Source organism: Halichoerus grypus, chromosome 6 (genome assembly GCF_964656455.1).
Source record: "Halichoerus grypus chromosome 6, mHalGry1.hap1.1, whole genome shotgun sequence".
NCBI classification, from domain to species: domain Eukaryota; kingdom Metazoa; phylum Chordata; class Mammalia; order Carnivora; family Phocidae; genus Halichoerus; species Halichoerus grypus.
In genome coordinates this window covers 145700224-145714861 of record NC_135717.1, presented here as the reverse complement: position 1 = coordinate 145714861, position 14638 = coordinate 145700224, and positions in this window count along the sequence as shown.

The following is a 14638-nucleotide window of genomic DNA, read 5'->3' as shown; positions in this document are numbered from 1 at the left end:
CCGAGGGTCATAAGCATACACCCAGAATCATCCTTCACATCGCTCTCATCCACATACCCAATCCATTACTAAGTTCTACCATTTCTATGGCCTAAATATTCTCAATCACCTCAATTTCTCTACTGTAATGCCAAACACCTTGTGTGAACTACCAGCATTTCTACTTCAACTTCTTTAACAGACTCACCACATCCACTCTTAGATTTCTCCAATCCATTTACCAAAATGCATCTAAGTGATTTTTTTGAAAGCTCAGATTTCATCATGTATTAGCTTCTAATAAATGCATACTTCTAATACACTGAGAAAGGCTTTTCCTGCTTTAGTCCCTGCTTGCTTCTCAGCCTCATCCCATGCCACTCCCCTCCCCTTGTTCTCAGCAGAGCACCCTTCACTGTACCTTTCCTCACATTTCTCCTTTTTTTTTTTTTTTAAGATTTTATTTATTTATTCATGAGAGACAGAGAGAGAGAGAGGCAGAGGGAGAAGCAGGCTCCCAAGGAGCAGAGAGCCCGATGCGGGACTCGATCCCAGGAGCCCGGGATCATGACCTGAGCCGAAGGCAGACGCTCAACCATCTGAGCCACCCAGGCGCCCACATTTCTCCTTTATTTAAAGAGTCGCATGCTTCAAACTTACGTCGTTAATTTCACAATACACATTGTCTTTCAATAACTATTCTTAATCGTTAGTTATTTTGGACTAATGTTTGTAATAATCCCTAAACTTAACTTAAAATGTTAGAATTTATCACCATCCCTTTTATCCAATGTGTTATTCATTCCTAAGTTCAGCTTTTAGAACGTATCTTCATGCCTTCTTTTAATGAAGCATATACTATATTTTCCAGGTATCTACACATATAAATGTGTCTTCCTACTGCCTTATACATTAGTCCAGTGTTCAAATTTTTGGCCACAACATTTATTTCCCCTTTTCCCTTCCTGGTATTTAGTACTACAGAGAGGTCTGAGACCACAATGTTTTTGTTTGTTTGTTTGTTTTTGGTTTTTGTAGATAACATTTTTTCCCATTTCTTGGGGTTCTTTTAAAAATTATTCAATGTCATCATATGTAATTAAAAAATGTTTTTGTAATATATGTCTAGGTTGTATGTCCTATCTAATACTACAACTGACAATAATAAGAGTATTATCATTATTTGAGCCCTTAGTAGGAGTCAGACACTGAGCTTAGTGCTATATACATAGCATTAAATTTCACAATTGCCAGGGAGCCGATTGCTATTGTTATCCCCATTTCACATATGGGAAAACTGAAACTTAGAAAGGTTAAGTAATATTCCCAAGGTTATACAAACCAGGCTTAGAAAAGGCCATATGACTAGTTTTTGTGAGCAGAATGGTGGTAAAACTGATTTGTCACTTTGGGGATAAGACCAAAAAGGATATGTTTTCACTACCCTCTCTTTCACCCACTCACCACTTGGATGTTGATATTCAGGGTGACTGTGGAAGCCATTGTCAAAGGTGGTGGAGCCTCCATCAACCTGGGTCCTTGAATATACTGAATGGGGCAGAGGTCCTCCTCAGTCCCAATCAGAAATACCTACATTGGATTGGTAGGTGAGTGAAATATAAATTTGTATTATGCTCAGCTATTAACCGTTTGCACTTTGTTTTGTGTTTCTTTCTAAACATTTACTAATGCAGTCAAAAAGATGAAATGCTACACATTTAAACTCTTCTAAGAAAAATAGGGTATTCAGTAAATGTTTAGTATGTGTTAAAGGAAAATACTTCATGTAGAAAATTAATTGTTGGACTGCCACTGGTAAGATATCTGTCGTGAATAGTTTTCCTGGTGATGGTATGGATACAGCAACACGAGGTCTCAAACTACAAAGATTACAAATGCAAACTACTTTCAGGGTTAACAAGTATATTCATAGCTAATTACCTGAAAGTCAAAATGTATTGATGAGTTGACTGGAGAAAATATTTCTGTATCCAGTAGATCCTCTGCAATATTTACAAGTACACTATTTTTTATTAGAAATCTTAAAATGCTTAAACTCTCTGACCTCAATTTCAATTTTGGTGATGTGAGCCAAAACAAATTATAGTAAACACATTAAAAAGTGATATACAGGGGCGCCTGGTTAAGCTAGATGCTTAACCTCAGTCGGTTAAGTATGTAGCTTCAGCTCAGGTCATGATCTCAGGGTCCTGGGATCCAGCCCTGCATCAGTCTCCCTACTTCTCCCTCTCCCTCTGCCTGCCGCTCTGCCTGCTTATGCGCCTTCTCTCTGTGTCAAATAAATAAAATCTTTAAAATAAATAAATAAATAAATAAATAAATAATAAAAAATTATACAAAAAATATCTCAGTTATAAATTTGGTTATGTAAAAACTGGAAACAAACTACATGTAAAGTAAAAGGTATATACTAGGTAAATTATGGCACATAATTTTTTGTTTAAATATTATTTGGCAATTTTATTGTTCATAAGAATATTCAGTATAATATAAAGTATAATATAAATATAAAAACAGTTTTCATTTTGGGTTATGAATCAAATAACTGATGGTCTCCACTTCGACATCCGCTTTGGCAACTAAGATGCTGAGAGCCAAAATTTGGGCTTGCTTCTGGTAGGTGCAGGATTTTGTAACACATGTTTTATGGTTTTAATTTCCACCTGACATATTCTCATTTTTAATCCTTATTTTGCTTTCTCCCATGTTCCTTGCTTATTTTGAATAAATTTTATACAAACTCTTTTGTTGCATACGAGTAGTACCTAAAGCTCATTGCACTTATCATATGCTAGGACTATGCTAAGCAGTTCAAATATGAATCAATGACTCCTCTTAATTACCCTAAGAGGTATAGAGGATGATGGTAGCATCCATATTGTGCAAACAAGGAAGCAGATAGGAAAGAGGAGTCATCTGACCAAGTTCCCACAGCTAAAGACAGGCAACACTGCAAATATAGGCAGTGTGCCTTCATATTTAAAGCTCACAAAGGGGCGCGCCTGGGTGGCTCAATCAGTTCAGCATCTCCCTTCGGCTCAGGTCATGATCCCAGGGTCCTGGGTTCAAGTCCTGCATTGGGCTCCTTGCTCAGCAGGAAGCCTGTTTCTCCCTCTCCCTCTGCCTGCCACTCCCCCTGCTTGTGCTCTCTCTCTCAAATAAATAAATAAAATCTTAAAAATAATATATAGCTCACAAAGGCTACACTTGTGTCTTAGTAAGTCACCTTAAAGTATTTTGGGAGTAAGCTAAGATACAAACACATTATCAATTAAATAAATAGATGTAAAAATGGGAAACATCTTTTTAGAAACTAGAAAATAGCTACATTGAGAATCTACAGCCATCAACAAAGGGAAAAGGCAACCTACCAAATGGGAGGAAATACTTGCAAATCGTACATCTGATAAGGGGTAACATCTAAAATATATGAAGAATTCATACAATTCAGTAGCAAAAACAAACAGTCCAATTAAAACATAAGCAACGGATCTGAATCGGCATTTTTCCAGAGAAGACAAACAGATAGCCAATGGATACATGAAAAAGTGCTCAACATCACCAATCATTAGGGGAATCCAAATCAACCATCACTTAATGGCTACTCTCAAAAAGACAAGAAATGTAACAAGTACTGGTGAGGATGCAGAGAAAAGGAAACATGTGTGCATTGTTGGTGGCAATGTAAATTGGTACAGCCCTGAAGGATAACAGTATGGAGGTTCCTCAAAAGATTATAATAGAACTAGCATATGACCCAGCAATTCTATTTCTGGGTATTCACCTGAAGAAAACAAAAACACTTAACAAAAAGATATATGCATCCCCCAGGTTCACTGCAGCGTTATTTACAATAGCCAAGATGCGGAAACAACCTAAGTGTTCATCAGCAGATGAATGGATAAAGATGTGTGTGTGTGCACCCCCCCCACCACACACACACAGGAATATTATTCAGTTGTAAAAAAGAAGGAAATCTTGCCATTTGCGACAACAGGAATGGACCTTGAGGGCACCATGCTAAGTGAAAAAAGTCAGAAAAAGACAAATACCATATCATCTCACTTACATGTGGAATCCAAACAAACAAAAAACCAAGCTCAAAGATATAAAGAACAGATTGGTGGCTGAGGGGAGATGGATGTAAGGGGACAAAAGGTACAAAATTCCAGTTATAAAATAAATAAGTCTTGGGGGTGTAATACACAATATGGTGACTGTAGTTAATAATAATGGATTAAATGTTTGAAAGTTGCTAGGAGAGTCAATCTTAAAAGTTCTCATGAGAAGAAAAAATTATAACTATGTATGGTGACAGATGTTAACTAGAGTCACTTCATTATATACAAATACCAAATCATTACGCTGTACACCTGACACCAATATTATCTTATATGTCAACTATATCTCAATTTAAAAAATAGACTTGTCTCACATACCTGGAAAGTCCATGTGATGGATCCAAAGCTGTAACTGGATCCAGGTGTCTGAATCTGCCTCTTGGATTTGCTTTTTTCTCTAAAGGTTTCATTCTCAGGCAGCGTCCCCCACCCTTAGAGTGGCAATGATGATCCATGGCAACTCCAGGCTTCTTGGCCCTTAGCGCTCACCACCCCAGCAAACTGGAGCAGCCTTCCAGGTACTGCACAGGGAGGTGGGAAAAGCCCTAGGAAATGCTCTCATTGGTCAATGTGGGGTCACGTGCTACCCCTGGACCAATCATTATAGACTCTTACTGGCTAAGCCAGGGTCTAAGATCCACCCTTAGATTTTGGTCCCACTGAACCACAAAGACTTGAAATGGATATGGGATGGGTTTCAAGAAATAAAAATGATATCGAGGATGTTAAAACCACAGATGTACATAATTAACACCCCACACTTAATAATAATAATAATAAAATAATATAATAAATATAATATATAATATATAATAAATATAATAATAAAATATAAAATAATAAATAATAATAAAATAAAAGTAAAAAAGAAAATACGAATCTCATTAATCCAATAACCTATATAGTCATATACATTTTCTGCTAAGATTTATTTACCCTTTTTCTATTGTACAAGCAGAAGAGAGGAATATATCCAATTCTTAAAAACTTAACCTAATGGTAATTGAAACCTCAGCTTTTTCCCCATCTTTAAATAGAGTGGCTTAAACCACTTCTTTTTGAACTGTATTTGCACACAAATCACCTGGGTTATCCTCTTAAAGTGCAGATTTTAATCCAATAGGTCTGTGTTTTGCAGCCTGAGATTCTGCATCTCTAACAAGCTGCCAAGTGTTACTGATGCTGGTTGATAGCCTCAGGGGAGTAGCAAGATTTAAACAAGTAAACGAGGCTCTGGATAAAATTGTAGCACTATTTAAATTGATTACACTAGTATAATATCTGAAAGAATTAATGAAAATTTCAAAGGTTCTTAATTTATAGCCCAAGAATACTTTAGGGAACAGAAGAATGTAGCTGTTAAGGCATATCAATAACCACATTAAGAAGTAAGGGAAAAGTTACATTCTTGTGTGATTTAGGAAGAAATATTTCCTGAAATGATGCACATATTGATTATTGAGTTAGTACCACTTTTGCTTCTCATTTGTGTTAATTCATTGTGCACTTAGATTTCGTTGATTTCCAACAATCAATTGTTTTAATCAAAGATACGCCTTGCTTGCAAACTATGGATCTCAGAATCCATGAACCCCTTCCCTGGGTGATCTTGGAAGTTTGCATGAAGGATCTCACCAGCATATGTGTTCAATTCAATTGTCTAAAATGGGATAGGAGCTAATTTTTATTTATTTCCATCTTTATTTTTTAGTGACGAATGCAAGGCCCCTACCCTGAACACAGACAACCTGAATTCAAATCTTACCTACACTGCTTAGTAGCTGTGATGCTTAGAACAAACCACTACATAGCCACAATTTCCTTAGCTGTAAATTGGGAATAATATCAGTATCTACCTCAAATGTATTTAGTGAAGAGCAATGAGCGAATATATGTAAAAGTGCTTAGGACAGTATGGCACTTTATCAGCACTACATGTGTTAATTATTATTTGCCTCCTTGCAATTAAAAAATAGTTTCAAAATATTTGATACTAGCTGGTAATTGATCATTGAATGGTATAGGCTCAATTTAAGCACACATAGTTACATTGACTGAATCGAGAGAATTAGCTCTTATCTTTTGGCAATTATAAATTATAGCTGAGGTTACTGCTTAAACACTAGACACTAACTAGTATTCACAGCAGGGGAGAATAGTTAGCAAAATCTCCAATTAGGGTTTTGTTTATACTTCCACTGGGAGGGATGATTTGTTAGTTTGAAAGAGACCGTTTGTGTTGATTACAGGTGTCAGCACATCCAAGGTTTGGCTGTGCTTGAATACCTGCTGTGAGATGCAAGACACAAGAAAATCAAGCCTAATTGCTTTAATTCAAACATATTTTCACTTACAACTGTGTTGATTGCCCTAACCCAGGCTGAGTAACTAATGTGAAACAAAACTTTAAAATCAATGTTTTTTAACGACAGGAATAATTTGACCCTAGATCAATGAATTTCCTTGTTGCTTATAAAAAAAAAAAAACTGATGTTTCGTAATTAAACACCAACAGATGTATTGCATTCATCTCTTATATAAATAGGGTATGAGTTTAATTTTATCTTTGGAAGGGACTAGAATGTACATGTGCTTATCAGCATGATCAGAATATTTTTGAAGTCAAAGAATTCAGGAATAAATAAATCAGACTCAGGTGGCAGTACATTAAAAATATTGCCAAAAATGGACTAAGATAGAAAAGGATGCCATCTTGGTTCCCCCCACATGGTAGTTTTTATTTTGGATGTGAATGTGGGGATGGCTTCAAAGGGAGATGGATGACTACCTTCATGAAAAAGGAAACTAGATTGTGATACTTTCAGATGTCCTGATTTCTATGAAATCCCCCAAAAGTGATTATAGAGGAATGGATATTCTTAAAGTGATTTTACAAATATATACACAACTTTATTCCTTTTATAATCTCATAATATGCTTAAGATATTTGATATATTAGGGGCTTTTTTATAACTGGTTATATAATTGATTTAACTCCAAATAACAAAATCAGCCAAGTATTTTCAATCTTACAAGAGTAATACAAGCTATTAGTTACTGCTACTATGTTATTGAATAACTAGAAACAGAAAATATGAGATAAGCAGGAAAAAAACTGAATAAAAGTAACAAGTATGCCAAACTAATATTTTTCTTTTTTTAACTTTCGAACAAAAAAATGTCTGTTTTATCAACTTTAACTTTTAGGACTCTTAGCTCAGGCTATGATAAAACAAACAACCTAGGATTGTCTTCTCTGTTGAAGTTAATTTGAATCAGAACAGAGTATTTACCTTTTCTTGGAGTTTGTGTGATTCAAGGTTAGTCTATTTTGGAAAGACTGAGTGAGGCAAACCTAATCCTGTTCTGAAGCTCATTAATTGGAAGCAGGACCACATTGCAATCGTCTTTTCTAAACTGAAGGGACAAATTAAGAATTTAAATGAGGTGAAAACTCTAAAACAAGGTTCTCCTAGTGGCTTCTTTTGTTTATACAGTTACACTCTAAATATAAAGCTGACACCGTTCGTGTTAAACTTCACTAGTTAACTGATAAGCTAGAGCAGAGTCCATTAGCACTCTGGGTAGTCTTGTCAGTCACTCTAAGAGACCTCGTAAATAATGTATGAGGATTTCCACTTTATTCGCAAAAACCTTTTTAAATTAGTGGGTGAATGAATAGATGGATAGCCAAATAGATAAATACATGAATTAATTATTTCATTTAATTGTGCCTCAGTGTTACCATCAGATCTTGAAGATTTTAGATATTAAGTTTCTCCAAATGAATGAATATACAGGCATTTTGCTACAAAGATCTAGAATGTGTAACATTCTTTATAATTGCACAATTCACCACAATGGCACAATCTTGCACCATTTCAGCCATCTGCACAATGAAAACCAAACTGCAGATTAAAGTAAGTTGGAAAATGGAATGAAATTCTTGCACTAGTATTTTAATCCTTGTCTAGATTTTTAAGTTCTCACTTAACCATCAAATATTTTTCATCAGCTATCGCTAACCAATTTCTCAAACTAACCATGAGTTAGTTACAAAATGACTTTTCAGCATGTTTCAGCAATACAAAAGAATAATTCCAGTGCAAAACATTGTCCATCATCTATATTCAATATACATTTTGATGAAGAAAAACACCAATAACTTATACACAGAAACACCTCAAGAACAGCTAAGAAGCACAGGAGGACAACCCCATTCTTCTAAGGAGGCAGCATGGTATGGAAAAAGGAGCAGGGGCCTTGACTCATGACATGTGAAATCTAATCTCTGCTCTGCAACTAGCCAGTTGGAGGTACACAAGCATGCCACTGGGGCCATCTGGCCCCTGCTGTTTCACGTGCAAAATGAGGGTGAAAGAAGATCTCTTTTGTCCCTTCTATCTTGACTCGATGGGAACATAGTGTTTCAATAATTTAGGCATGAACAGAGAAGTCAGAATCATAAACTTTAGATTGGGAAGGCCACCCCTTTACATTTGTTCTCAAAATTCCCAAACACTAGTCTGCACAAACTATCTGCAATCCCACCCTCTTCTGCTATCTTCTGTCCCTTTCGGCTAGAGCATGATATCGAGTCTATAAATTGCATGCAATATTAAGCAAGATAATGGTACGTGCTTACATGTGCTTTGTGGAATGAGGGCCAAAGAGTTTTGTCCAATTTTCAAAGGAATCCATGACCTGAAAATGATTAAGAATCCTTCCTCCAGTGTCTATCCCTGGTCCATCTATATGGTCTAGTGTCTATCCCTGGTCCATCTTATATGGTCTAGCCATTATATAATCCCATCTCCTCCTACAGTTTCAAAAGTTTTCTTCGAAGATTTTCAAGGCAACATTAAGATTTAAATCCCCATAAAACAACTAAAGTTTTGGAGTCAGAAAGAATTGGATTCGAATTCCAGTCCTATAATTTATCAGATATGAAACTTAGAAACTTCATTTAGGCCACATGGTCCTCATTTTCAATATACAGACTACTCTTTGAAATACTGAGTATCCATGCAAGTATTTTTGAACACCTACTGTGTGTCAGTGATAGGATTGGGAGGCTTGTTTTTTGTTGTTTTTTAAATTTCTTTTTATATAAGATGGTTAAGTAAAGATTCTTTGATCAGGTGACATTTGAGCAGCGACCTAGAGATAGAGAAGGGGTGAATTCTGGAAATGTAAGAGAGAAGAGCATTCCAGGTCAAAGAAACAGCCAAATGTAAATGCCCTGAGGGTTAAGCCTGCTCAGTGAGTTCCAGAAATAGCAAGAAATATATCTCTAGTTAGAACAAGGGATGGAGAAGTTAGATGGGGTTAGAGAGATTATTAGGCATTTCGCTAAAGAATTTTTTTTTTTTTTATTCTAAGGATTATTTGCAGAGGAACAGCATGGTCTGACATATGTTTTAAAGGAACACTCTGTTATATGGATTATAGGCTGCAATGGGGCAAGAGTGAAAGGAGACTATTTGAGGAACAATGTATTAATCCAAGTGAGCCACAATGTTGCTTTTTACCAGAATAGTAGGAGTAAAGGTGGTGAGAAATGGATGAATTCTGGATATATTTTGAAGGTAGAGCTTACTGCATTTACTTATGGATTGGATAGGCACTGTGAGAGAGGAAAATAAGTATAGAATAGCTTCTTTTTGTTTTGTTTTGTTTTGTTTTGTTTTGTTTTGTTTTACCTCAGTAACTGAATGGATGGAGTTACCATTTTCTGAGATATGCAAGAGTAGAAGGAAATGTGGGTGAGGAAAGTAAATTCAAGATTTGCCTTTGACTATGTTAAGTTCAAGGTATCTAATAGACATGCAAAGTTCTCGGAAAGTGCAGCCCACTCCATTTATGTTGGTGTCTTCAACATAAAGGTTGTGCTTCAAGGCAAGATTGGATGAAAGATCACTTAGGGAATGAGTATAGTCAGAAGAGAAAAGAGGGTCAAAGCCTGAGCCTTGGCTCACTCTCACCTTTCAAGGTCAGTGATGTGAGTTAAAACCAATCAAGGAGACAAAATCTACCTCAGTGGAATCTTATGAGAATTTACATGAGCTAGTGGGTATATAAAATTATTGGGCATTTTTTTAACAATTGTGTATCATAAACCATCAATAAATAGCATATTTTTTTATTCATAGTAAACCTCTCTAGCTTTGGACTTAGCCTAAAATTCTTAGTATCAAATACATAATATACACATACAATTTTAGTATCAATTGCCCAGTGGTCTTTTGTATCTAATCATTCCACTAGTACCTCAAAATCAATAATGTGTACACTGGGTTTAATCACCTTTCCTATAAACCAGATGATCCAACTGTGTGCTTTATCTCGGTCTTGAGGATCAATGTTCTCCAGACTAGGTAGAGTAAAAGATTTTTCATGTTTACTCTGTGGCTTTGCTTAAGTGCAGAGTGTCATGAACTTGCTTTCTGAAACATGATTCTATTAACACAGATCTAAACCTCTTAATGATGGCATTCAAGGCCCTTGGTGATTTGCACCTTTTCCAGATCACCCCTATTCCTACTTGCTTTTTAGCATAGCCTGCTCCAGTCAACATTAGGAAGTCCCTGGGAGCTGTTTTTAAATATGCAGCCTTGAGAGAGTAATGTATTGATGAGATTACCTGGGCCATGCACATGACTAAACTCAGTTAGAGCCTCTATATAAACTTTCAAGATTCTAGCAGGGTGTGGAGATCTACTCATCTTGCAGCTACTGGAGATCAGCCTCATGTATTAGTTCCCTTGCTTATTAAACCTGCTACCCACCAAACTTCAGTGGTCTGCCTTGTTCTATAGTTTCTCCTTGCCCTTCAAGCACAGCGGCCAGTTTCAGATTTCACCCAGGAAGCCCCCAAGGTCGTGAGCCAGCACCGCACTACAAAAGCCTTTCCCCACCCTCCTGCTGGAACAGCATGCCCTCACCTACCTTGGGTTTGGTGCTGCCCGATTCAAATCGCTGTTTGATCAAATAAAAATCTCAATGTCCTTCAGTTTATCTTTTAAAACTTCCACCACTACCATCTTTCCCAAGTGCTTTTGTAAAAAATTACCTCAGTATTTGTTGAACTGTCTTCACTCCACACCAACAACCTTATTTTACAAAATGAAGAGTTAATGCCCAAAAAAGTTACGGATCCGGCAAAAAGGTTAAATTATCTGCTCATGGGCTACACAGTGGCCATGGTAGAAATATAAGACTTATGCTCAGTTTAATTTTTCTACCCATTACAGCACACCACATTAAATATAGATATTAAATAATCATATGTTGATTAACAGAGAAGAATATATATTATTTAATGGAGTAGTGTTTGACTTTATAATATCCGAAATTGATAATTCTGTGAGTTCTTGAAAAAGGAGAGTATATATGGTCAAATTATGTCAACAAATATAAATACTTACCCAGTTCCACCCTAAGAAATGTAGTAGCATCTACTTTGTAAATTACTTGCAAAATGTCTTTTCATCATGATTTCACCTTCTAATTTTATTTCTTTTTTTAAAAAAAAAACTTTATTGAGGTACAACTAACTCAGAACAAACTGTACATACTTAAAATATGCCATTTGGTAAGTTTATCCATATATTTATTCACATGAAACCATCACCAAAGTTAAGATCATGAATATATCTAGGACCTGAGACTCCCCTCAAATCTCCTTTATAATCCTTTTCTCTAAGCCTTTCCTCAACTCTCCAGTACTCAACTCAGCCTGACCGAGCAACCACACATGAGGCTACTTTCTGTCACGATAGAAGTTTGCATTTTAAGAGTTTTAAGTGTATCTTAATATCAAATTAAAATTGATCCATTCAACATGTACTAGGTTATGTCTGGCTTCTTTTACTTAACATTATTTTGAGATTAATTTACATCATTGCATTTCTCCATAGTTCATTTTTTTGTATTACTGTAAGTAAATATTCCATTGTGTTGGGTATACCACAGTTTGTTTAACCATTCATCTGTTGATGGACATTAAAGCTGGTATGAACACTCATGTAGAAGTTTTTGTATGGATATATGCTTGAGTAAGTATCCAGGAGGGGAATGGCAGTTATTTATAAGCATATGCTTAACTGTTTAAGAAATTACTAAACTTTCTTCCAAAGGCTTTGTACGATTTTCCTTTTCCATCAGCAGTGTATGAGAGTTCTAGTTCTTCCACATCCTTGCCTTGACGGACTTGGTTTGGTTAGTCTTTTTAATTCTAACATTTCTTATAGGTGGTTCACCTTTGAATTTTAAAACACTTACGTACCAGGCAATAGCAGTAGGAATACAAAGTTTAATAACATATGCCCTTTCTTTCACAGATGTAGCAGTTGATGAGAAAATATATACTCAAACACATAATTTTAGTAGAGTGTGGTAGATGATTGTTTAATATAGGTGTGTAGAAATTCTCTTTTTTTTTTTTTTTTTTAAGATTTTACTTATCTATCTGAAAGAGAGGAAGAGAGCAGGGGGAGGGGCGGGGAGGAGGGAGAGGAAGAAGCAGACTCCTCCCTGAGCAGAGAGCCAATGCAGGACTCAATCCCACGACCCTGAGATCATGACCTGAGCTGACACCAAGAGTCAGACGCTCAACCAACTGAGCCACCCAGGCGCCCCTAGAAATTCTTTTAACAATATAGGGAAATGAAGTCAAAGAAAGATTAGAGAAGATTTTTATAGATTTGCCATTTGAAAGACCTTCACATTACCCAACTAGAAAGGCTGGAAAGAAGAGCATAAAAAATCATGACATTTATAGACATAGGGAGATATGTGTGGATAGTGCGTGAGTGGTGGGAACGTAATTGGCAAAAAAGGGTAGGGAGCAGATTTTAAAAGAAATGTTTCTGCCATGCTAAGGGGGTCAAATATTTTCAGGCTGAGGACAGGCATCTCCAGATCTGTGCTTTTGAAAACAAAACAAACAAACGAACAACAAAGCTCCGAAGAACGGGCTAGAGAAGAGATTGTGAGTAGAAAGACACTTAGGAGGCTAATCAAAGAAAATGGTGAAGATCTAAATTTATGTTTTAGTTTCCAAATAAACAAAACTTTGACATGATATATTTTTGAGAAATATAATAAAAATCTCCCTCTCCCTCTCTCTCTCTGTGTTTCTCTCCCTCCTTCCTGTTCATGAAGACACTGATTTCCCAAAGGAACAAACTCTGTATTATACACTTATGATAGAATCCCCTGAGAAGGAAAGTTTTTGAGTCCTTAGCATCCATTTATTTCTCTTAGAGATTTCAACTGCTATTTAGTCTTTTAATAAGAGAAAACCCACAAAACTCAAAACTCTTAACACAAGCCTTTAGAGGATTTACAGAGGGTTTTCATTAGATTACATATGTCTTACCAGCCAGCACCACATTCTCTTCAGTAACTCCATTAAGTAGGAATAATTATTCTTGCAGTATATTTGAGAGTTCCATAGGGCAAAAGCCACAGCATATGGTTTTGACTCTGATCACGCCCCTTAAAAAAAAAAAAGTTTAAGTAAAAGTGGTGTATGGTATAAATTTATAAGTAATATTAGTGCCTGGGGTATATGAAAATTCTGTCATTTATGGCTAAAAATTGCAAAAAGGGCCTTTCCACAAATTTTACCTTTCCATAAGAATGAGCAGTAATTTTACAGTATAATAAAATGGCTATGTGTATGTATTTCCAAATCCATCTTAATATGTCCCTTATTCTAGAGCAAGCTGAAACGTATTTCAACTCTTCACTTATATGCATTCTGAAGTGTGTCATAAACATAATTCTAAAAATGCTTCCCATACATTGACTAGGCTAGGTTGCCCTACAGCAATGATTACTAACTTATTTGGGTATAGAAAAGAATAATTACTTGTGTCCTTTTATATACAAAACTGAACAAATCTTCAGGGAACAATTGAGTTTCTACAATGTACAAGACAAGTTGTTAACCAAACAGAGCCCGGTCCTAACTTCTTAATGCTTACATTATTTTTGGCTCATCTTTATTACATTCTCTAGCATTAAGTTTCTTTAATACCTCTCTGCTTCAGTGTTTCTCAAACTTGGCCCTATTGACAACTACCAAAGATGTCTCCAGACATTACCAAATGTTCCCGTGAGGACAAAACTCCAACCCCGATTAACAATCATTGCTCCCTTCAAACACAAAGATAGAGTTGTGCTTTTCACTTTAAATAATGGTGCTTCAAAAAATAGTTAGGGAATGAAAGGCCCAGCATAAGGAATGCAAAATAAAAAAAAAAGATGTTTAACTAAATTTAAGTACAATACTATTTCTAAATGATAACCAAAATCTAAGTAAAGAGTAAAATAAAAATTCCATCATGTTGATACTTCGTAACATTTCATTGTTCCTTAATATCTTGGTATCTAATGTTATACAGTCCAAGCAATTAGATGACTGAGTATTCCATTTTTCATACGGCAATGCAGTAGTAGAAGATTCATATGTAGTAGGTTCTCTTTCGAAATATAATCTTTCACATTAT